Here is a 23,600-nt window from a genome sequence, read left to right on the forward strand (position 1 = left end):
TATGTGTGTGCAGCACAGGGTGTGGTCTCCATACAGTTGCCAAGTGAGACTAGCTTTTTTTTTTTTTTTAAGTTTTGTTGAGACGGGCAATCTCGATATGGAATTTTTTCCAGGCTGATCTACAATGTACTAACTACCTCAATAATTTTGTAGGCTCTTGGGGCTGTGTGGCTTCACTTGGGTTGTGTAGACCCCACAAGACCTTCAGACTGAGTCTTCTTTTCAAGTTAACAGGGCATAATGGTGCACCCCCAAGATGTCTGTGGGGATGGTACTCACTGCTTGCCGTTCCTACCACGAAGCTGAATTTTCCAAACCTTGCACGAGCTGTTTGGAGGCTGCTGCTACAAACCTGAGTTTCTTTCAAATGGATTTCAGATAGCTGGATTGGTGATTGAATAACAGATAACATGTGAACTCAAGCTGGGGAGAGAGTGAGGGTATTAAGTTGGCGCTATGGCCAGCTGTGTAAGGCTATCAAAAAATGAAAAAAGATATAGAGTGGATAAACAACAAGGTCCTACTCTATAGCACATATTCGATAACGTGTGATAAAGCAGAATGGAAAAGAATATGAAAAAAATGTACATGTATACGTATAACTGAATCACTTTGCTGTACCTCAGAAATTAGCACAACATTGTCAATCAACTATACTTCAATAAAATAAATTTTAAAAAGTAGATAAATTTTAAAAAATGGAAAAAGCACAGTGGCTCTGCTCCTGTCTTTGGCAAGCTGCCTGGGTTCCAAGGCCAGAGTTTCTTCTTTCATAAAATGAGGATCCCTGTCTTAGTTATTGAGTAGGAATGTGAGGATGGAGTGGATGTGAAAGTTCTTTGTAAACTGGTAATGCTTTCTGGAAATCCTGGAAGGTATTGGTAAGGCAGGGGTAAAGATACCCAATTTGTAGGATTGTCTCAAAGACTAACAGAGATGACTTATGTAAGGCTCCCAGCACATTGCTTTACACATGGCAATAAACAAAATGTAGTTCTCCTCCCCGTGCCTCCACTTGTTTCCTACCCAAGACTCTGATGTCATTCTCCTTGTTCTCATTTCCCCCACCTTCTGACCCATGAGAGAAGTTAGAATTTGTGGAACCCTGTCTTGGGTTGTTCCCTGTGTGGGTCCACTTCTTTGGTTGCCACATTGGATTAGGCCTTGGCTCTCCACGGATCTTCATGCCTACGTTCCCCTGCTCCTGACTCGCCTGTCCTAGAGTTTCCTGATCAGACACCGACCTCTTCTTGTGGTTCTCCCCCAGAACTCACTGTCAGGATCATTCACTCTCCTACGATGCCATACAGAGGTTTTAGAACTCTCTACTTAGCCCTTTAAAAATTCCTGCCCAATTTTATTTAGGTCTCCGTTTATATTGCAAAAGCCAGGATGGCAGGGACCATATTTATTTATTTTTGAACACCATACAGCATCATCCTCTGGCGTGCAGTAGGCACACAGTGAAAGCGAATGAGTAAGTGCAGGAGTGACTGAAACTGACATGTATCTACTGCTTCTCTGCAGGTAGATACCACTTTCCAGGATGTTCTGCTAAAACCAGTTGTACACTTGATTTATGTTTTTCAGTAAATCGATCAACAGCTAAGCAAGGGTCCGATGACAGTGATCTCTTGAAACAGTAATATTCTGGTCACCTGCCATGTTGAATGCTGTCCTATAACTTCTAGTCCCATGACTCACTCTGACTGTCGCTGCAGTGCCAAAACAGTGAGTCTATGTGATTTCACGAGTTGAAAAATAATTAGTCCATTCGACTGACTCAGGTGAGTCAAGCTAGTTGTCCGGAGGTAGGAAGATGAAGCCAGCTGGTTGATTGCGTTTTCCATGTTTGAGCTGGCTTTTTTCTATCACTGCAGAGGCTCTGTGAAGTCACCATGTGACTTCAAGTGGCATCGGAAAGGCTAACCCTGGCTGGCGGTCAAGAGGTGGGATTAGCACGAAGCTTCGAGGACAAGTGAATTTCACATCCAACTCAGTCCCTGTGTGGCCTTGGGCAAGTTACGCAAATTTCCCTGTCAGCTATTTCCTGAAATGAAAAAGGGAACTAGTGGATGGGATAGCAGCAGAAATTCTGAGAATCCGTGCCCCAGTGTGGGTATAACGTGTACCTGTCACTCAGGGAGACAGTAAAATACTTTGAAATTCTCGAGTGCTGTGGGAGTGAACAGTCTTCTGTTCATTACATCTTTTCTCTTGGATGTGCCATCTTTTCCACTGGGTTCCTGCACCACTGAGATTGTAATGCACTTAGATATATATTTTATTGGAAAGATAATAGATGCAACAGAGTGGAATTAGGCCTTTATTAAAAAAAAAAAAAACTAAAGAAAAGTCATGACTTGAAAGCTCCCCCTCTGTCTTATTGAGAAATAATCGATATGCATCAGTGTTTAAGGCATACAGCTTGATGGTTTGATTTACGTGTATTGTGAAACGATGACCACAGCTGGTTCAGCTAACATCTGTCTTCTCATAGAGATACAATAAGAGGAAAAGAAAGAAGAAAAGAAACAAGGAAAAAAGATTTCCCTTGTGAGAATTGTTAAGATTTACTCTCTTAATGACTTTGGTGTGTATCATACAGCAGTCTTAGCTGAAGTCATCAGGTACGTAACAGCCCTAGTACTTATTATCTTGTAACTGGAAGTATGTACCTTGGGCCAATTCCTTCTTCCTCCACCCTCGCCTCTGGTAACCACAGGTCTGATCTCTTTTTCTATGAGGTTTTGTTTGCTTGTTTTTTTTTTGTTTGTTTGTTTGCTTGTTTTTTAGATTCCACACATAAGTGAGATCGTACAGTATTTGTCTGTATGACTTATTTCACTTAGCCTAGTGCCTTCAAGGTCCCAAAATGGTAGAGTTTCGTGGGTTTTGTTAATGGCTGAATACTAATCCATTATCTGTCTATCTATCTATCTCACAACTGCTTTATCCATTAATCCAGTGATGGACTCTTAGGTTGTTTCCATGTTGTGATTATTGTAAATAGCTATGAATATAAGGGTGCAGATATCTTTTTGAGTTAGTGTTTTAATTTCCTTTGGACATATTTCCAGAAGTGGAATTGCTGGATCATATGGTAATCCTATTTTTAGTGTTTTGAGGATCTTCCATATTGTATTGAAAGCTTTTATTTTCAAATATGCCACCATTATAACAAGAGCATCAGGACACTGTGCACGTAAAACATAGTTTCACATAATCTTATTGCTGATAAAAAGCCCATTTTGAATGTCCAGATATTTACTTAATAAACCAATGTTCACAGATGACTGTCATTTAAAAGTTCATACTTAGGAGATAGACTGGGGAGGAAAAGAAGGAAGGGAAGCAGAAATTAAGATAAAACAAAGCTCTGGTTCTTTGGAGACTTGGGCTCTGGGCTTCTGTTTCTGAGAATAAGTCACTTTGGGGCTTCCCTCCAGCTTTCTTTTCCCCCCCTCTTCCTTTTTTCCTTCCATTCTGTTTCATCTCTTCTGTTTCATTCTACTCCTGCTCTCTTTTCTCTTCCCTCCTCTTGGGGGTAATCGGAGAGGGAGGATGTGGTCAGAATTGATGAGGTGAGAACCATTCCAGTTCCCTTTTTCCTTCACCTCAAACCCTTCACAGATGTGCAGCTTAATCAGATCATCACTGCCCAGACCACGAATGGAAACTCCAGAAACCTCAGCCTAGGGATAGCAGGCCACAACCACACTCTCAGTGGCAGAATCATTCTAGAAAGTGTTCTGACCATGCATGTTGGTCACACTGGTTAGAAACTCATCTACACGGTGATGAAGAAGTTACCGTGAGAATTTGCAAGTGTTTTCGGATCACATCAGCGTGTGAGTGAACCGTCCTGATTTGATAGGGGAGCAGTCCTCAGAGGCCAGCATCTTTGCATGTGGTTGATTCCTTACCGCTGACCTTCACTCCTGTCCCTCCAGGCAGAGTGCTGTTGTTTGTGTGATGTGTTCCAGGGGGCAGTTATATGCTGGAACGTGCATTCGTCTTATACATAACGGATATTCTGTAGCTCATCATAACTTGGGTGTTATCTTAGATCTTATAAGCTTGAAGAAGATGATTATTAATATTATTGCATCCAATTCTATCGTTAACTAAAAGACAAGAAGATGACAAGGATAGGAATCTGTGAGATGCTAGCCGTGTAATATACTAGATTGTGATTGAATTTGGCTCCATCTTCACCTCTTTTGCTCCATGGAAATTTATACTGATTTCCAAGCGCAGGAGTTTTTTTTCCTAGAGGAACTTAAGATTTTTTTTAATTGAAATATAGTTGATTTACAATGTTGTGTTAGTTGCAGGTGTACAGCAAAGTGATTCAGTTATATTATATATATATATATAAATATATTTTTAAGGTTCTTTTCCATTATAGGCTATTACAAAATATTGAGTATAGTTCCTTGTGCTATACGGTATGTCCTTGTTGGTTATCTATTTTATTTATTTATTTTTTATTGAAGTATAGTTGATTTATATTGTTGTGACACTGGTTATCTATTTTATATATAGTTGTGTATATATTTTAATCCCAAAAGGAGTTTAAACATTTTTTTATTGAATGAAAAATTCTTTAAATTCTATAGTGCTTTCTAATTTTCAAAAGTTTCACACACATGATTTCATATAATTCCATAATAACCCTTTTTAACCCTTTTTAAAATCCCCTCTCCCTAGCTTGCCCTTCCCCTCTTCCCTCTCTCCCCTGGTGACCACTTGTTTGTTCTCTGTATCTGTGAGTCTGCCAAGCTTAGGAGCTTTCACACTCATTTCCAAGAGGGAAAACTGTTTCCAATGTCACCATTTCTAAAATCAAGACATCGGTATCATAAACTTTCTCATGGAAGCGCAGCTGTTGGAACATTCCTTTTGGTATTGGCTGATTCGGGCACCGAAAATGTGTGGATCTGGCTCAGAGAACGGAAGTGTAATTCGTTTCTGGAGATGCGGCAGGTGATGAAGAAACAATCTCTTCCAGGGATGTTCTTTAGAGCGACTTGCCTTTTGTCCCGGAAGGCAACCGAGTTTGACGGTAAGGCTCCTAATTTTGTAAGATGAAGAGTTTGCAATAGATCAGATTCTTTCCAACTGTGGTTAGTGAATTCAGTACAAGGCAGCCAGCATTAAAGTACTGGAATCGCATAGAATACAAAATATCAGAACATATTGTGTTTTCGTAATCTTTCTTGAAAATTTTTTCAGTCACATGTATACCTATATGCGTGTATGGGGTTGACATAACTTTCTTACTCTGGAAGAAGGTTGCAGCCACTGCAATAGATGATGGATTTATTCTTACTCAGATCACTGGGGCCATGATGAAGATAATTTCAGTTAGAGGAGGACACTTTGTCTTTGATTTATTTAGTACAATATGTTCCCTTCTGCAGGAGGAAAGAGGCAGCATTTTAAAATAAATTTCTTTCCTTTTTTCCAAAAAAAAGCATGCTTATTTTAGAAACCATAGAGAATATAGATAAGCACAAAGGAAAATAAATTGAAATTTGTTCTCACTACCTAGAGATAACTACTCAATATTTTGAAGTATGTACATTTTCAATTTTTAGGATAAGTGTGTAAGTGGGCAGGATGTGTGTGTATGTGTTAAATGGGGTTGTTACTACATAAAATTCTGTAACTTGGTCTTTTCAAATAACCATAGCCAGATATTATGTGTGTATTAACTGCTTTTGTAAAATACCATTAAAATGGCAGAATTGGGGCTTCCCTGGTGGCGCAGTGGTTCAGAGTCCGCCTGCCGATGCAGGGGACACGGGTTCGTGCCCCGGTCTGGGAAGATCCCACGTGCTGCGGAGAGGCTGGGCCCGTGAGCCATGGCCGCTGAGCCTGCGGGTCCGGAGCCTATGCTCCACAACGGGAGAGGCCAAAACAGTGAGAGGCCTGCGTACTGAAAAAAAAAAAAAAAACAAGGCAGAATTGCATTCAATTTAAGCACTTTAAAAAATCAGATTGACAAGTGGAGAGATGAAGGTTGGATTGTGAAAGCCAGCATCAACCATCATGGAACCGGGGATTTGGGAACAAAAAAGTTAAGACAGGTCTATAGAGGAAGGAGAGCAGTGACATGGGTGCTCTCGGTGAAGGGGAAATGCATTGGGAAAATGAAAACTCGAGACAGTCATTGGACGGAAAGAAAGAACTTTTATGTCAAAATTTGATGTGGAAGAACCCAGGGGTGTCAAGAAGTGCTAAGAAATTGATTTTCATTCAGGCTGGACCCCAAGTGGACTCTTGGATATTAACAATTTACTTCAAATGGGGTAAAAATTGTACTGTTTCTTGAGAACTTTACTGGGTTATTCACTACACGTCCATGTCCCACAGGCGTTTATCATTTTTCAAAGCTCCTTTCCATAAACGGCCTCCTCTAATGAGAGCCCTGTCTGGAGAAGTAGGGTCGTCCCTGTTGTCTCTATTTTATAGATGAGGAGATAGATTGGTGGGATTAAGTGGTTCGAGGATTAAGGTCCTAGCTGTTGGGAGGGCAGCCTTGAGCATGGAGGCCTTTCACCCCCACTAGGTCACGTGAGAAGGGGCCTTGGGTCTGAACACTTGCTTACTGAGAGGTGTAGGGTCCTCACAGCCGGTGCTGGACTTGCCACCTTGTGTGGGGATATCTTTCCCTGTTTCAGATTGCACGTGAGCTCCGTTGTTCTGCTTTGGCGTGTGCATCACAAGGCATCCGTCCAACCCCACCACTACGTCTTTCCCCTGGGAGGAGGGGATGGAGTCCTTCTGCAGCAGCACAAGAAGGGAGGGACCCGTGGCCGTGGAGAGCTGACCCCTCTCCTGACCTTGATTCTGTCTCTTCTCCACGTGGAAGTGTGGCTCCATCCTGTGCCTGGTGCCTTTTCCTTGGTAACTCTGATACCAGATGCCGTGAATGGAAGTGCTCTGACTGCTAATCCCCATCACAGGCAGCAGGTGCACGTGCTTGACCACAGCGGTGCTGCTGAAGTAACTGAACCTAGAACCCACGGCTTCTGGTTCCTGGAGTCGTTTCCTTCATCTGGCGCCATTAGACTCATTTTCACCCTCACCTGTGACTGTCACGTGGGTCTGTATTATTAGGTTTGACCCCCAGTGGGGAACAAAGGGGGTATCGTTGGATGAGACCACAACTTCTTATTTCTAGGCGCGTCTAATCCCAGACAAAGAGATGTTGTGATTATGCAGAGAAGGCCCGTGAAGGGATTCTTAGACAGCTTTTCAAACTGAGTGGAGGGCAACTAAAACATGAATGAAATTGCCTGATGAAACTATGGAGTCTGTCTGCTTGTAGGTTGAAACATCCTTATACTGATGAGTGCTGAATCACTCCCACTGGGAGATTCAGGCTGGATGTATCTTCTGGAGACTGTCACTTTCTAAAGAAGAGAGGGTGTTTCCACCATGACAGTTTCAGTCCCATGAGTAGACTCTTCCACCCGTATAAGGACCTTCCTTAGCACACCTATAGAAATGAACAGAATATTGAAACCCCAGCAGAGGATTAACCTCACTTTTCTCATGCTTACAGGGTGCTGACTTGCTTTTCTTGGTTCTCAAACGGTGCGATCTGACAGTTCAGCAGCTTCCTGTTTGAGGGTTAATTATTTTTTTATGCCTATATTTAAGACGTTTAAATTTGTGATTCATCCCCTATAATTAGCTCTAATGCTTAGAATATATCCATGTCTATAGCATTCACATTTCTCCTTTGAGGGTTATTGTTTTCCCCTCTGAGCAGTTGCCAGTGGACTCAGATCGTGAAAATATGATGATAAAGGCAGCCCTAAATTTGCAAGCTCCATGGCCATGAGTCAAGAGAGGCCCAGTTCTGCCCCTGCAGAAAACCAACGCCCCTCCCCAAGACTGGAACGGGTGAGGGAGCCCCCAGTGTATGTACACCCTGGGGTTTGAACCAGGGCTTGTGCCCCGCCTTGCTGTCTTCTCTGCCCCTTGAGAGTGAAACCAAGAAATGACTTAGAGAGTGGGAGAGCTGTCAGCAAGAGGGTGGAGGGCGGAAAATCAGACCTCATGATGGGAGGGAAGGGTGGGGAATGGTTTGATGTTCATTTGAGGTGGCAAAAACGATCTTCCCCCATCACCCTTCCTTGGCTCTGTTTAAATAAATAGAAGCTTCAGCAAATTCTCAGAACCCAGCCCATTTCTCTTCCACCAGGGCTTCGTGCTCAGGAAGAAATGCCCGATTGAAAGGGAGGAGGTGGCCTTTTCTCTTCCCCAGATGAGGGAAGGCATAAAGAGAAGAAAGGGCAAGAGGTGTGAGCTGGGAGGAGGAAAGATGAGGAAGTAAGACAGAGAGGGAAGGAAGGAACCCAAGGAGGAAGAGGCAGCCTGACTCCAGAGGAACAACTTGTCTGCTCGGCATTGCCAGCAGCTTAATGGCTGTCACTCTAGCACCCGGGACTTCCTCTTTCTGCAGACACACCGAGCTGGTGTTTCACTGGTAACAATAAGTTAATTGAACGGCCTGTCGACAGATGGGCACGCTGTGGCTCTGAGCTTCACACTCTTTTGTTATATTTCTATGTGAGAGAGTCTGAAATAGCACCCATCTTTTTTTTTTTTTTTTTTCAGTACGCGGGCCTCTCACTGTTGTGGCCTCTCCCATTGTGGAGCACAGGCTCCGGACGCGCAGGCTCAGCGGCCATGGCTCACGGGCCCAGTCGCTCCGCGGCATGTGGGATCTTCCCGGACCGGGGCACGAACCCGTGTCCCCTGCATTGGCAGGCAGACTCTCAACCACTGCGCCACCAGGGAAGCCCAGCACCCATCTTTTAAAAGAAAACACACACACACACACACACACACACACACACACACACACACACACACACACACACACACACACACTCCTTCATCAAGCACCTCCCCTGCATCTCCTAAACCTAGTTTTCCCACAATTCAGCCTTTTAAATGATTTCAGAAGTAATCGAGTACAGTTGCTGTTTAGTATCTACAGGAGGTTCGTTCTAGGACCCCTCAGGAGACCAAAAGCCCGGGATGCTCAAATCCCCATATAAGATGGCGTGGTGTTTGCATATAACCTCTGCACATCCCCCTGTATACTTTGAATCCTCTCCGGATGACTTATGATACCTAATGCTATGGAAATGCTGTGTAAATTGTTGCCGGCGTGGCAAATTCAAGTTTTGATTTGTAGAACTTTCTGGAATTTTTTTCCTGAATATTTTTGACATGTTGGTTGAATTTGTGGGTGTGAAAGCTGTGGATGCAGAGGGCTGACTATATTTCTCTCTGGAGGTATTTTGGGCTAGTAGCCTCCTACAGCAGGGACAAACACTCTGGACTTTGTGCCAAAGAAGACCTGGTTATAGAAGAGAGAAATATATGTACGCTATCACAAGGCTAAAGGGAATGAAATAGATCTCTTTTCACATATTTTCATATATTTGTCCACTGGGCAGAGCTACACTGTAAACCTGTTTTCCCTTTTGGGTATAGGCTGTGTCTCTCGTGCCACTTCCTTCCATTTTCATCACATAACATTTTCAGGCAAGTTCTACTCCTTTCCAGGAGGATAGACGATGCCAACTTGGAGTTATGAGTAGCAGAGATCACTACACTCTGTCCTCACCTCTTTCTTTTATCCTGATGGCTTGTCGCAAAGCAGCTTCTCCTGGGCTGGGTCTGTGTGTGCATGACCACCCTGATTTCACTGAGTCAACGACTCAACTGCTCTTTGGTTTAATCAAAATGAACCGAATGAACTGTCTCACAAAAACCTGACCATCAAATAGACTGCTAACCCTGAATGAACTAGTTCATGTCCTACAGCCCTTACCCTGACCCAGAAGACAGAACCCATAGGGTCCAGCAGGCTGTGCTTTTCACACACCTGTGGGGCTTGTCTCACCTGAGCGAGGGTCGGGGACTCCACGATTCTCTTGCTGAGGCCTCAGGTCAATAGCAAATGGGAAATGTGATAGAAGATGGTTCGCCACTTGCCAATGTGTGACCAACTTATAAAGGCGGGACTGATGATCAAAGAGGCTTCATGGTCCAGGCAGGGTCAGGCAAGGTGATCTCAAGTCAGTTGTTAGTAGGCGGGCCACCGATGTGCACAGATGTCTACAGTTGCTGAGGGACTTAAAACCACTTCCAGGGCTTCCCTGGTGGCACAGTGGTTGAGAGTCCGCCTGCCGATGTAGGGGACACGGGTTTGCGAGCTGGTCCGGGAAGATCCCACATGCCGCGGAGCGGCTGGGCCCGTGAGCCATGGCCGCTGAGCCTGTGCGTCCGGAGCCTGTGCTCCACAGCGGGAGAGGCCACAACAGTGAGAGGCCCGTGTACTGCAAAAAACAAAACAAAACACTTCCACACATATTCCTCCTTTAATCAAAACTCAACTTTCCCTACCACCTAGACAGGTCTTAAGGAAGTTAAAATGGAGTTGAACTGATGGCCCAGTAACCCCAATGTGCAGGAGACTCACCTGGGAAGCTTGTTAAAAGAAGCTTGTTAAAGGATCCACCCCCAACATTCTGAGTCAGCAGGTATGGAAGGGGCTGGAGAATCTGCATTTTCAGCAAGGACTGTAGGAGATTCTGCTGCAGGTGGATGTAACACCTCCTTCTGGGAAACACTGGAAAGAGAATTCACTCTCAGAGCCTGCATCTCCCTAATGTGTCCCTTAGAAGGTCAACAGACCCACCAGGCAACGAGCCTCAACCGTGAGCTACACGTTGTGTTAGGTCTTGGGGAGAGAAAGGCAAAGAAATAAGAAGGCTACTCTTTGTCCTCTGGGGGTTGGCCACTTTATTTTTTATTTTTATTTTTAAAAAATAATTATTTGTTTTTTTTTTGGCTGTGTTGGGTCTTCGTTGCTGCACGCGGGCTTTCTCTAGTTGTGGCGAGCGGGGGCTACTCTTCGTTGCAGCGCACAGGCCTCTGATTGCGGTGGCTTCTCTTGTTGCGGAGCACAGGGTCTAGGCGCGCGGGCTTCAGTAGTTGTGGCACACGGGCTTCAGTAGTTGTGGCACACGGGCTTAGTTGCTCCGTGGCATGTGGGATCTTCTCGGACTGGCGCTCGAACCCGTGTTCCCTGTATTGGCAGGTAGATTCTCAACCACTGTGCCACCATGGAAGCCCGGCCACTTTATTTTATTAAAAAAATTTTTTTTTGCTGTACCACATACCTTGTGGGATCTTAATTCCTTGAGCAGGGATTGAACCCTGGCCCTTGGCAGTGAAAGCACCAAGTCCTAACTACTGGACCACCAGGGAATTCCCTGGACACTTTAAAGGGCCTGGGCCACTGTCCCAAGGAGGCAGAAGGTGAAAGGAGCAGGTGGAAGGTTCTCAAGTTGAGCAGGGGAACGGTTGAAGGCAGCGAGGTTGCTTCATGGATCCCAACCCATGGAGATCTGAAGTTGAATTGGATGCTGACCGAGCTCCGGCTTGCTTGATACCGTTTATATGGTGAAGAATGAAATAATTATTGGGTGACCCAGAGCTGTCTGGAGGGCCTTATCGCATCCTTAAGTGGAAACACCACAGACCCCTTAGTAAGAAAAGGGGCTTTCTGGGCTGGTGTCTTGCCGCAAGACACCCATGAGGAAATATGGGATATGCAGGGCGGGGCATGGGACCAGTCCCTTTGGTACTGGTGCAGGAAATCGTCAAGGCAAAACCCTCCCCGTGTGGGAGCTGGTATGGCCTGGGGTTTTGCTGGGTGTTGTCCCCACGTTGACACTGATATCTTGGGTAAAGAGGTGAGTGATGGACGGGAGCGCTGGGCCGGCCTGAGGAAGGAGAGAGAGGCTGGGGTGGGGAAGGTGTACCGGCGCCAGGGGTGGGTGGGGAAGCAGGTCACCGCTGGCAAGGAGGTGTGGGAGGCCTGAGCGTGTCCTGGAGGACAGGATGCCGGGAAAGCACTTCCTCAGAAGGCGGTGGAGGAAAGCCGCTGGGGAAGAGGGAGGGTCCAGGCCAGTGAGGGATACCCGGGAGCTAAGGGCTGTCCTGCTTGGGGCAGCTCGGTGGGCAACGAGGAGGGAAGGCTGAGAGGCCAGAGCTTGAGCTCATTTCTGTTTTCGGAGACTTAAAACCAAGCTGCATTTCTAGCCATGGTGGAGTCTGTCTGCATCCAGGTCGGTGCCGGAGCTGCGGGGTACAGGGCTGGGGGCGGCGGGGGCTCCATGTGACGGGACCTCGCAGCAGCAGCAGCAGCGGGGCCTGGGCTGGGCTGACAGCGGCTTCAAGGTACTAGTGATTCCAGGGCCGGCGAGGAGAGTCAAGCAGAAGAGATGAAAGGAAGGCAAGTTGCTTCTGGACTCATGAATGGCTGCCTGGGAAGGAGCCCAGCCTCTCCTCAGGGTCCCTGCAGTCTTTGTAAGCAACACCGGAGCCAGCTACCAAAGGATGGAGGGCATCACACCAGGTTTCCAGACACAGATCGCTTTTCCACCTACCTGGATGAAGCGAGGGCCTCCTTTCTTAAAGAAACAGACACAAACCAGGTCAGTTTCAGGGATGGAGCGTGGCAGTGCTTTTAGGGAGAAGCAAATGGATGTTGCACCTAGGGATGGGCAGACAAGCTCTGAATAAATGCCCCCTGCTCCCACCCCCCGCTCTGCTTAACTTTCTCTTGTTTCGCATCAGAGCTAAGTGGGTTCCCCCCAAAATTTTTTTTGGTCATTTTTCTTTTTAAATGAGTGAGAACTATTTTTCTCCATTCACTTCTTTCCATTTGGTTCCAATAGTAGTTTGGATTGACCAGCAATGATAGCCAAGCTCTGTGGACTCTTAGGCCTGCAGGGCTCTTTGGATGGTAACTTAAGAGTGTTCCTTTGATTTAAAAGATTGGCGCTGAAAGGGAACTCTGAGATCACGCTTAACTGATGGTGAAGCTGAGATGGGGGTGTGTCCACAGTCTGAGAACAAAATTTTGGTCTCTCTAAGAAGCCATGACAGAAAGATTATTACAGACATCTTCTGAAAAACCTCTGAGACACAGATTCCATCATTTTCTTTGACATCATTCAGTGTCACCATTTCTGAGGATCAGGAATTGTGTTTTATTAATCATATTTGCATTTTATTTATTATTTTGCAGAATGGGGTTCTGGGTAAGGGGTATGTTGTTCCAGTATAATTTTGGGGAGATTTGATGTTACCATCTTTTCAACTAGGGAGGTGGGGCCTGAGAAGTGCACTTAAAGGCAAAGCTATGATTTTCCAGAAGCTTCCTTTCCATTTGAGTTCGAATCTAGAAAGACTCCAAGTTGGTCATAAATCAAACTTGTAAATAAGCTTTAAAAACACCTCTAAGCTTATAGACGTGTTCACCAGACATTTCCATCAGTGACGAACGAACTTCATTTTGGAGCTTGGGTTTCTCTATCATCGTTATTTAGCTTCTTTCAAATCTCTTAGCACAGAAAATATAAGAAAAATTAAAAAATATATAAATGAATGGGTAATATTTTCTTTGGAGACTTCGTTTTCAGAGGGAATGTTGCAAAAAATTATGTGAACAGGTGATCCTCCAGACTGTGTATCAAGAAGAGAATCATAATTCTAGTCTAAATCAGGTACTGACTTGCAGAAGATGTGCCCCTCCCCCTGCCCACTGAAGGCTGCCCCAGATGTGTGGCCTGGAGGGGCTGTAATGATAGGAAGTTGGTATGGAGTTTCACGCGGCTGATGAATTTGGTCCTCTTTGAGGCATATTCCCGTGGGATGTGCTCATGCCTCGATCCAGAGAATCAGCTGATTGGCATGTTAGGTCTGAAATCTACTTGGGCTCCGAGGGACGTATGACCTGTCACCAGCCCCTCGCCACCTCTGTCCTTCGGATACCTGATTATAAGCCAGAAAAGCACACGGGATCTGTTCCTCTTTCCTTTCAGGAAGAGGAATTAGAATTTCACCAGTGGAAGTGAACTCTTTTTGAGTTTGCAAGCAGCCTCTCACCGGAGTCCAAATTCAAACATGCATCCCAGGTCTAGGTCTTCATTTTTTAATGAATACATGGGCCACTTTGTATGGCCTTTCACGATGTTACCCATCAGCTTGGGGGCCAGGAGTCAAAGCATCAGGATTCCAGCAAACAGGTCCCAGATGAGCACATGCTGTTGAAGACATTCAGACTAGCTTTCGAGCCTGTGCTTTTGATTTCTGGGATCTGAGCTGATATGAACAGGCTTTGGACACGGCTCTTCATGGACCACACTGGCCCTTCCTTGTCATGGCCTCCACAGCATACTACCTGTTGGCTTGTTTGTTTTGGGTGGGGAGGTCGGACCAGAAGGGGCACTTGGGGGAAAATAAAGAGCAAGAAGACAATTCCCCTTCAATTGCTAATGCAATAATGAATTATTTGGGCTGAACTGATGTGGAGAAATACCAAATATTCTAAAATCCTAAAGCAATAGGGATTATCGAAGGATCATCCTATCCACCTCTATTCTGCTTCAAAGAAAGGGATTATGAAGAAATGCCTGCTTGTGTTCTTTCACAGGCTGAGCCACGTTTAGGAGTTACTTGAGGTTGTGTGGAGGTTATGCATATAGCAAAGCACAGCCTCTACAAGTGTTCTCTGCTAGGGGCGTCCGGCTGAGATCCCAGTTCTGTGTTTTTGAAAGTTTTTTCCATTGGTTGACATTAGTTCTATCCTGCTTAAAACCCAGGAGAGGGGGAAGCAGCCCAATTCCTTTTTGTAACAAAATGCTAGTCATTACTGTTATTGTTATTCCTATTCCCACGGTGCCCTGCCGATTCTGGATCAAGTGCCACGGGCACCGGGTGTGGTTCCGTCCACAGATCTAAGTGCCTGCAAACATTTCCACATCAGATCCCCACACCATCCTGGCCAGCTAGAGAGATGGGGAAAACATATCAGAAACAGAAGTTTTTTTGTTCATTGACAGAAATGGGATTGTCTGTGAAACTTGATTCTCAAATACAAGATTATAGAGGCACTTTTCCTTCCTCTTAGGTGCCCTTGTTACATTTTCTTTAGCAGAGCTGAGGAAGGGAATAAAGTCAGCAGAACACACTGAGCTGTTTTCTCGGACGGGAACTGGATTTGCTCTCCAGGGCCCCCGTCTTCAGACATCCAATCCTCCTTTCTCCTCCTCCAAGAACAAGGAAATCTGATAAATATTTGTCAGGGTCCAGACTGTACATAGACACGTGCTGTGTAAAGGCACAGCTGGGGACAAAAGGGAGGTGAGAGCACAGTCTGAACTCCCAGGTGCCTCTTGAGGGGGGAGTTAAACAGGCAAAAGTGGTACTGAGAACCGAGTGGACGGCGCAGACAGACACTGCTGTCCAAGTTCAGCGAGGACAAGAACTGTGGTCCTCCAGGATTTACCGTCCCAGAAGCCTTGCTGAGGAGGACAGAAGCTCACCATTTAGCTCATTAGGGCTGGAGGGGCAATCTTCTCTCTCCATTCCTCACCCTTCTCCTCTTTGCATCCCTGAGCATAGATGGAGGTGTCGCCTGTCACTCTGCCTTCACTAGCGGTGCCTGCTGGAAAAGGGAGCAATTTACCCAGACCACTCTTGAGTAATTATAGTATATTTATTTATTTATTATTACTTTTTAAAATTTTTGGCTGTGTTGGGTCTTCATTGCTGCATGTGGGCTTTCTCTAGTTGCGGCGAGCGGGGGCCACTCTTCGTTGGGGTGCGTGGGCTTCTCATTGCGGTGGCTTCTCTTGTTGCGGAGCACGGGCTCTAGGCGCGTGGGCTCAGTAGTTGTGGCGCACGGGCTTAGTTGCTCCGCGGCATGTGGGCTCTTCCCGGACCACGGATTGAACCCGTGTCCCCTGCATTGGCAGGCGGATTCTTAACCACTGTGCCACAGGGGAAGCCTAGTAAATGTAGTCTTAACGACAAAATAGGCATTTTTCCCTCAGGATTGCTGAAGACAGGGTCTGCAATTGCACGTGGAAATCAGTGTTCTCACATGTGGAGGTCGGTTTGAGGGGTTCGTGAGGATAGAACACCGAGCCCACAACCTTCCTTCCACTGCTGTCTGTCACTTCCTGGCAGTTTAATGTAAAGCAAATTGAATCATCTAAATTTAAACAATTACATTTTTATCTGACTTCACTTTCCTTTTTATTGAAATGTAGTTGACTTATAATATTGTGTTAGTTTCAGGTGTACAGTGTAGTGATTCAGTGTTTTTGCAGATTATATTCCATTATAGGTTATTCCAAGATAATGGGTATAATTCCCTGTGCTATACAGTAGGTCCTTGTTGCTTATCTGTTTTATATACAGTAGTGTGTATCTGTTAATCCCGTACCTTAATGTGTCCCTCCCCCCTTCCCTCTCCTGTTGGTAACCACAAGTTTGTTTTCTATATCTGTGAGTCTTAAACAATTAAATTTGTAATGATTAATTCAAACATTTATATTAAAGTTAAGCAAAACACTCTCTCTTAACAGTAGCAACAACATCAAATCATAAAATAATACCTGTTGACTGTTGTGAGGATTAAAGCACTGCAATCCTTATCCTCAAAGAACAACTTCTGGATTCTTTCCTGTTGGATTCTCCACTTTGAACCATCATTTTTTTCATCAGTCGTTTCTGTTTGTAAAAGGCAGAGGGTTTTGGAACGAGAGCGCTCAGGACTGTATCCTGGCTCTGCCATGTAATGACCGCAGGGACATAGGGGAGTTTCTCTTATCCTCTGGGAACCTCACTTTCCCCATCTGGACGTGGCACTGGGAATACCGACTTCTTGGGATTGCTGGAAGATTAAAGGAGATATTGCTCGTGAAACGCTTTGCAGAGCCCTGGCATGTGTTAAGGACTCAATCAGTAGGGTTAAGGATATGGTTCTTGTTTGCGGGGTTCACACAGGAGGTCCGCTCTTTAAGAGGAGAGGAGGCAACATCTTTCCCGTATCTCTGCAAGGTTGGGGCAGGGTTGGCTTGCGATAGGGGGTGGGGCAGTGTTAGTTTCCTTCCACTTTAGATCCGTTGCTCACCCCCTGTACCATCATGAGTTCTTTATCTGACTGCTCTGTGCCTCAGTCTTCTCATCTTTAAAATGAGACACATTGTACTTACTTTACAAGGTCGCTGTGAGGATGTAAGGACTTCATACACACAAAGCAATAAACAGCTCCTTGCACATGGAAAGCACTCGATACGTGTTAACTATTTTCATTGATTATACCACTCACTTAATACTTTTGAGTGGAATTACGGTCTCAGTTACCAGGGGAAGGCAGTCTCTTTTCTGCCCCTTTGGCCTTCGGTTATTACACATTTTAATAAGATACAAACCCTGCTGTTGTAGTAGGCTTTTTTTTTTTAATGTCATTACAGCTTCCTGCCACTGACACATCATTGCTGACATTAGTAGGTGTAGGAAAAATGTTGTGGTCTGGTCTATGTAGCAAAAATATTTGTGGGAGGCCCCTTTGATTAGCTTTATTATTGTAGTTAATGCATTGCACATGGGCAGTCAAACATGTTTGGAAAGAGGTCATATTGGTTTGAAAGACAGATGATCTAAAACTAGCTTTCATTCTATGGTGGATTAGAGGAATTCCAGCTAAGGTTTTGAAGAGCTACCACCAAATATTTGCTGATATCCTCCCTGTGACTCCCAGGGTTCTTTTTATTCTCTCCGCACCCTCATCCTGCCCTGGGACTCTGATGCGGATATAAAATAACATATCTGAGTTTTCATAGCTTAGATTTTATTCATATCAAATTTACCCATGCACATAATTTAAAGAGTCAGATGACAAGATTTATTACGACAAATCCCAGTCCTTTGCCCAATACCCCCTGCTATGGTCTGAATGTTGAGGTCCCCACCAAATTCGGATGTTTAAATGCCAAGGCCCAATGGGATGGTGTTAGGAGGTGGGACTTTTGGCAGGTGATTCGGTCATGAAGGTGGAACCCTCCCAAATGGGATTAGTGCTTTCATAAAAGAGACCCCACAGAGGTCCCCAGACACCTTCACTATGTGAGGACACAATGAAAAGTCTGTGACCCTGAAGAGGGCCTCACTTTCAGACCTTCTGCCTCCACAAATGAGAGAAATAAATTTCTGTTGTCTATAAGCCACCTAGTCTGTAGTATTTTTTAATGCAGCCCAAACAGACTGATAGCCTCTTACATTGTCTTCATCCCCAGTGGAAATCGCCGTCAACCATTCTTTTTGATATTAACCCCCATTATCTCTAAATAACACGTTTTTAAATGCTCCTTCTTTATTTTTTAGTATTAGGTATTTTCTATTTTCTTTCCACTCTTTAAGAGGAAACTTTCTTTCTCTTTCACCAAACCTGCTACTCACCTCCTTTCCAACACCTTTTCAATATTTACTGCCCATCTCCTTCATTCTCCCAGTGAATTATGTAGCAAGTGTAGTTATGTTATTCTGACCATCTAAATGCTAATCACACCTGGGACATTTGTTATACTATGATTACCTTGCTTTCTTACATAACTTTTTGTTTTTCCTGGAGTTAATCATTGTCTTCTTTTTACTTAGTTTTCGGTTTGGCTTTTTATGATCCCTGATCCCCCAAACTTCCTTTTACTTGTTTTAATCTCCTCTCAATATATTCAAATCCATCCATCAGGTATGCTTTTTTTTTTTTTTTTTTTTTTTTTGCAGTACACGGGCCTCTCACTGCTGTGGCCTCTCCCATTGCGGAGCACAGGCTCCGGACGCGCAGGCTCAGCAGCCATGGCTCACGGGCCCAGCCGCTCTGCGGCATGTGGGCTCTTCCCAGACCGGGGCACGAACCCGTGTCCCCTGCATCGGCAGGCAGACTCCCAACCACTGCGCCACCAGGGAAGCCCTTCATAAGTGATTTTTAACGTGCCTTCCTGTGTAGAGTCCCATCTTCACTTCCACTCCCAGGGATACCCAATAGTAGCATCTGAGCCTTTCGGGTGGTAAAAATTTGATTGTTTCTTGGATTTCTCCACTGTGGTTTAGGATCGAGGCTGCTGCGTTTTGCAACACAATGGTACTGCCTATGATTCAGCTCACTTGTAACTGCTAAGCCCACACCCTTCTTCCTTTTATTATCCATCTTTCAAACTTCTGTCTCCGCTCGCATTATTTTATCTTTGTGGATTATTTACTCCTTAAAATAAATCTCTTCACTGTAATTTTTATTGGGGTTTCAGGAGAGAATAGAGACAATTGTGTGTTTTCAACGCTTTTATAACTGGAAACGATGATTAAGGATTTTTTTGGGGAAACAAAATCTGGGATGTCGACACATGGGCGAGTATTGTGTTATTTTAAATGATTGCATCGTTGGGATATACGCTTATTTTAACTAAACTGCCAGTGACCAGCACAGTTTTCTGGATCTTTTTTTGGAATTGCCTTCACAGACCATGCTGTATTCCTTTCAACTTATGCAAAGGTAGGAAATTTTATATTTTGATTGCTTTGATTTCTAGAAGCACCAAAATGCCACTTGGAAACCAGGCTTGTAAAAAAAAGCCAATGATAAACCTTAGCTTTCATTTCAGAAAGATCTTGCTGATCCTGTAATGGCCACAATAATTCCCAAACTTATTTTTTTTGAGAGCGGTATAGAGTGGTGAAGACATTTTTCAAAGGCTTGAGAATGAAGTTTTGACTAGTGTTTTGAGCAGGGATATTATTCTTGAAATAATTCATAGTCTTCTAATGACAGCATTAACTTGTGTTCATAAGTACAGGTTTCTTTTTTCTTTTTTTCAAGGATTAATTTTGTAACTTGGTAGTCCTAGCTCATGGTTATTCAGCTAGATTACATTCCACCCATTAGAATTTCATGGATTATGTTTAAAAATTTAAACAAAAATTTCTGCTTAGAAGTGTAAGACTTTCTTTTTAAAGCCTGGACCAACATTACACCATTGCCTTTATGGGTCTGGGTTTATATTTTTAGCTACTTAGAGCCCAGCATCCCATTCCTACTCAAGAGTAACTTAAAAAAGGGGTCTTGGGCTTCCCTGGTGGCGCAGTGGTTGAGAGTCCGCCTGCCGATGCAGGGGACACGGGTTCGTGCCCGGGTCCGGGAAGATCCCACATGTCGCGGAGCGGCTGGGCCCGTGAGCCATGGCCGCTGAGCCTGCGCGTCCGGAGCCTGTGCTCCGCAACGGGAGAGGCCGCAACAGTGAGAGGCCGGCGTACCGCAAAAATAAAAGGGAGGGGGACTGATCTAAGTCATCTAAGAGCGAAGTTGATGATTAATTGGACTGGATGTAATTCTGTGCTACCTTCCACACCTTTATATGATGATAGCCCTTGTGTGTCCCTTGACTGCTAAGCATGGTTACTATATTAGCCCTCTCTGCACGTTGACTGATCGTCATGGGATGAACATACAGCATACGGTCGAGGGAAGGAAATGATCATTTCACCCCTTTGCCCAATCTATCAATTCAAGCTCCTGCTAATTTGGAGACTACTGGGCTCCTAGATGGTGATTTTCTCTATAAAATACTCACATTGGCTAAACCTCTTCAACCTTTAGAAGATAATAATGAAAATCAGCGTCAGCTTAGAATCTCAGAGCTGGAAGCATTTGTAGAGATGGTTCAATTCCCATTTATAGATGGAGATACAGAAACCAAAGCTGGGAACTGACTTGCCCAAGTTCACACACCAGAACCAAAGATGCTGATGTTAGCCAGACGTGAAAGCAAAACAGTCTTACCTATTCTAAAGGACAGTTTGTCTGAGAGTTAATTGTTCCAAGTCTATGAAAAAAGTGTATAGGCCTTTATTGCTCTCCTCCTGCAGCTGGGGAGGTAGAGAACTGTTATTTTTTGTCAATGGAAAAGGGCAAAGATGTGAACAGGACACAAAATCGTATATAAAAATGGAATCCAATTTTGTAACAAAGGAAAAATACATAGAAAAAAATGACAAGAGAAATAAACGTTATGAGAGAATGAGAGAGAGAGAGTGAGAGAGAAGGAGAGACCTCCTTTTCTAGCTGATCTCTGGGAAGCAGAAGATGAAGTTCCTGGGGCTGCAGTTGTGCTCAGGACCATGTATAGCAGTAGCCCAGATCTGATGAGCAGAAAGAAGAGCCTTGATTGAAAATTAATTATTGTTAAATGAAAACCACTCCTGGCTTCTTTCAGATTCAGCCGGATGACGTGGCGTGGTCTCTGATGTCCAGGAGGGAGAATAACCAGCGTTGGCCTCCTCAAGCTGCAGAGGAAGCTGTGTGAGGGCATCTTTCCTCTGGGGGCTTTGGATTCTCTTGCCTCCTACCTGGGAGGCAGAGAACGGGCTGAAGGACAAAAAAGAACATTAACAGGCAAACTCGCATCGGGTCTCAAGTCATCCACAGTCTCACAACTATGACAAATGCACAACCTTTGGTTGAAAAGGCTCAGGAAGTTGGTTGGCCAGACGATCCATTTGGTTGAGAAAAAGAAGCTGAGTTTGATTGACCTGACCAGTTCGGAAAATGCACCATTTCTGGTTTCTCCAGTTGCACTTACTAGCAGGGATTGCTTTGATTTGCATCATATAAGAAAAAAGAAGCTCAATAAAATGTATTTGGTTCTGTGTCACTACATGAGCCGTTAACAAATTAGCACAGGGGAAGCTTTTGCAAATGAGATTAAATTTCCTTGTTTATGTTGGAAATCTCCCTCAGTCTCTGTCAGCAAATGTGCAATAACATTCTTTCCGTGTTGGGCTGGCTTTCAGTTGGTTTGTTATTTTTGTTTCTTTTGTTCTTTCTATGGGCCTTCAGAGTGACCGTCTCTCTCAGGGAAGATAGAAACTCTTGCCTGGGGTTAAGGGAGACTTCCTGGGGCAGGGGTGGGAGTGGCGTGGAGGGAGGGTTGCCAGACAGAATACAGGATGCCCAGTCAGGTTGGAATTTCAGGTAAACAATGAGTTTTAAAAAATAGTATAAGTATGTCCCAAATATTGCATGGGACATACTTATACTAAAAGACATTCCTTGTGTATCTGACATGCACATTGGATTGGGCGTCCTGTATTTTTATTTGTTAAATTGGGGCAGCTGCAGTCTCCTTTGATGTGGGGAGGAAGTTTCTATGCCTGAGACATCCCAGGGCTGTAGGAAAAGGCTGCTTTCCCCACCCTCTTCCTCTTTGGCTGGGCCTGACTAGATTTTAACCTGCACCTGAGACTCGGTTTCCCTTAGGGTTGGGACCGGGGTGAGGAGAACGAAGCACTTGCCTTGGGCACAAACCCAGGAATTGAGATAAAGAATTAGTGCATTATGGAAAAAAAAATTAAAAAAGAAATGATCCTGTATTAAAATGTTTCATATTTTAACATCATAAATATTATGATTTTTGTCATAAATATTTTGGTTACAATATTTTATTAAAATGTTCTTTATCTTAATTACTGAGGTTTTGTTCTTGTTTTTGTTGCACCCTTTTAAGTTTTGCTCCAGAAGTGGTGGGGTGGCAGGAGTGTTAAATGCAAGCTTGTGGTCCTACAAAGAGCAACGCCAGAATTCTTCATTGAGAATTAAAATATGAGTTTTTCTACTTTATTTGACCTCTGTTTACATACACATTTGGAGATGCCTGTAGTCTTCCCTTATCCGTTTTAACATGATGGTTACTTTGAACTTGAGTGAAATTTCTCACTTCCATTGCCCCAACCTTTGTCTAGGAAGATACTTTTTTGGTCCCAATTTTCTTCTTTCAAAGCAATGGAGATTCTGGTCTCTTTTACTGTTTTAGACGTGAGGATAACATCTGAGGATAAGACTCTGGCTTTGCCCAGTGGTAGAATCTTCCAGAAGAAGTTTGGAGAGCCTGTTGGGCTTGGATGCATGAGAGCGGGACTGGTCACTACTGACTTAATGATTATTTAATATCATCTCATTGAATATTTAAAGTGACATTTGTGTGTTACTGTTCAAGAAATGTTCCAACATTATATTTAGTTGATTGTTGTATATGTATGAAATAAATGCTGTCTAGCAATGCAAATAATTGGCATCCTCGTTTTGTTGGTATTTGTACTCTGTGGTGTCTACGAATTCTTGTTAACCGTCGTTATACAACCCACGATGAGTGTATATAAACACAGTGTTTCAGACTCGCCAAATGGGATAAATGCAGTTAATTCTAATAAGTTACATCACCCATTGGACTAAGGAAGGCGTAGGATGTTCACACAATAATCACTTGTGCCTGTGCATGCACACGTGCACACGCATGTACTCTATCTTTCTTTTTCTCTCCAATGTGTACACATTTAAAAGCAGAGATTATTAGAAGATTAAAAGATACAGAACAGAAAAAGGCTTGGGCACCACTGACATGGGTTTAAGGAGTGAGCGAATGAGCTAACAAAGATGCGGCTTTTGGTTTTGCATCATTTAATATCTTCTCAGTATTCTTAAAAATTTTTTTTAATTTATTTTTTATATTGAAGCATAGTTGATGTACAATATCCTATGTTATAGGTGTACAATATAGTGATTAATATTCCATTATATTCCATTTACAATTATTATAAAAATTATAAAATTATATATAAAATTTTATAAAATTATAAAATATTATAAAAATTTG

General features: G+C 43.9%; 1 long non-coding RNA gene across 1 annotated transcript in view; it reads left to right on the top strand.

Moving 5' to 3' along the window:
- The window catches only part of LOC113628263 (uncharacterized), a 32,973-nt gene extending 9,938 nt beyond the window's left edge, over positions 1-23,035 (top strand). The window contains exon 3 of the long non-coding RNA XR_003435955.1: positions 21,165-23,035. This is a non-coding gene — a long non-coding RNA (uncharacterized LOC113628263). The remainder of the gene's footprint in view (positions 1-21,164) is intronic.
- The last annotated feature ends 565 nt before the right edge of the window (positions 23,036-23,600 follow it).

This window comes from Aethalodelphis obliquidens, unplaced genomic scaffold, assembly GCF_003676395.1.
Source record: "Aethalodelphis obliquidens isolate GAN/ISIS:26980383/991018 unplaced genomic scaffold, ASM367639v1 scaffold23, whole genome shotgun sequence".
Classification (NCBI taxonomy): Eukaryota; Metazoa; Chordata; class Mammalia; order Artiodactyla; family Delphinidae; genus Aethalodelphis; species Aethalodelphis obliquidens.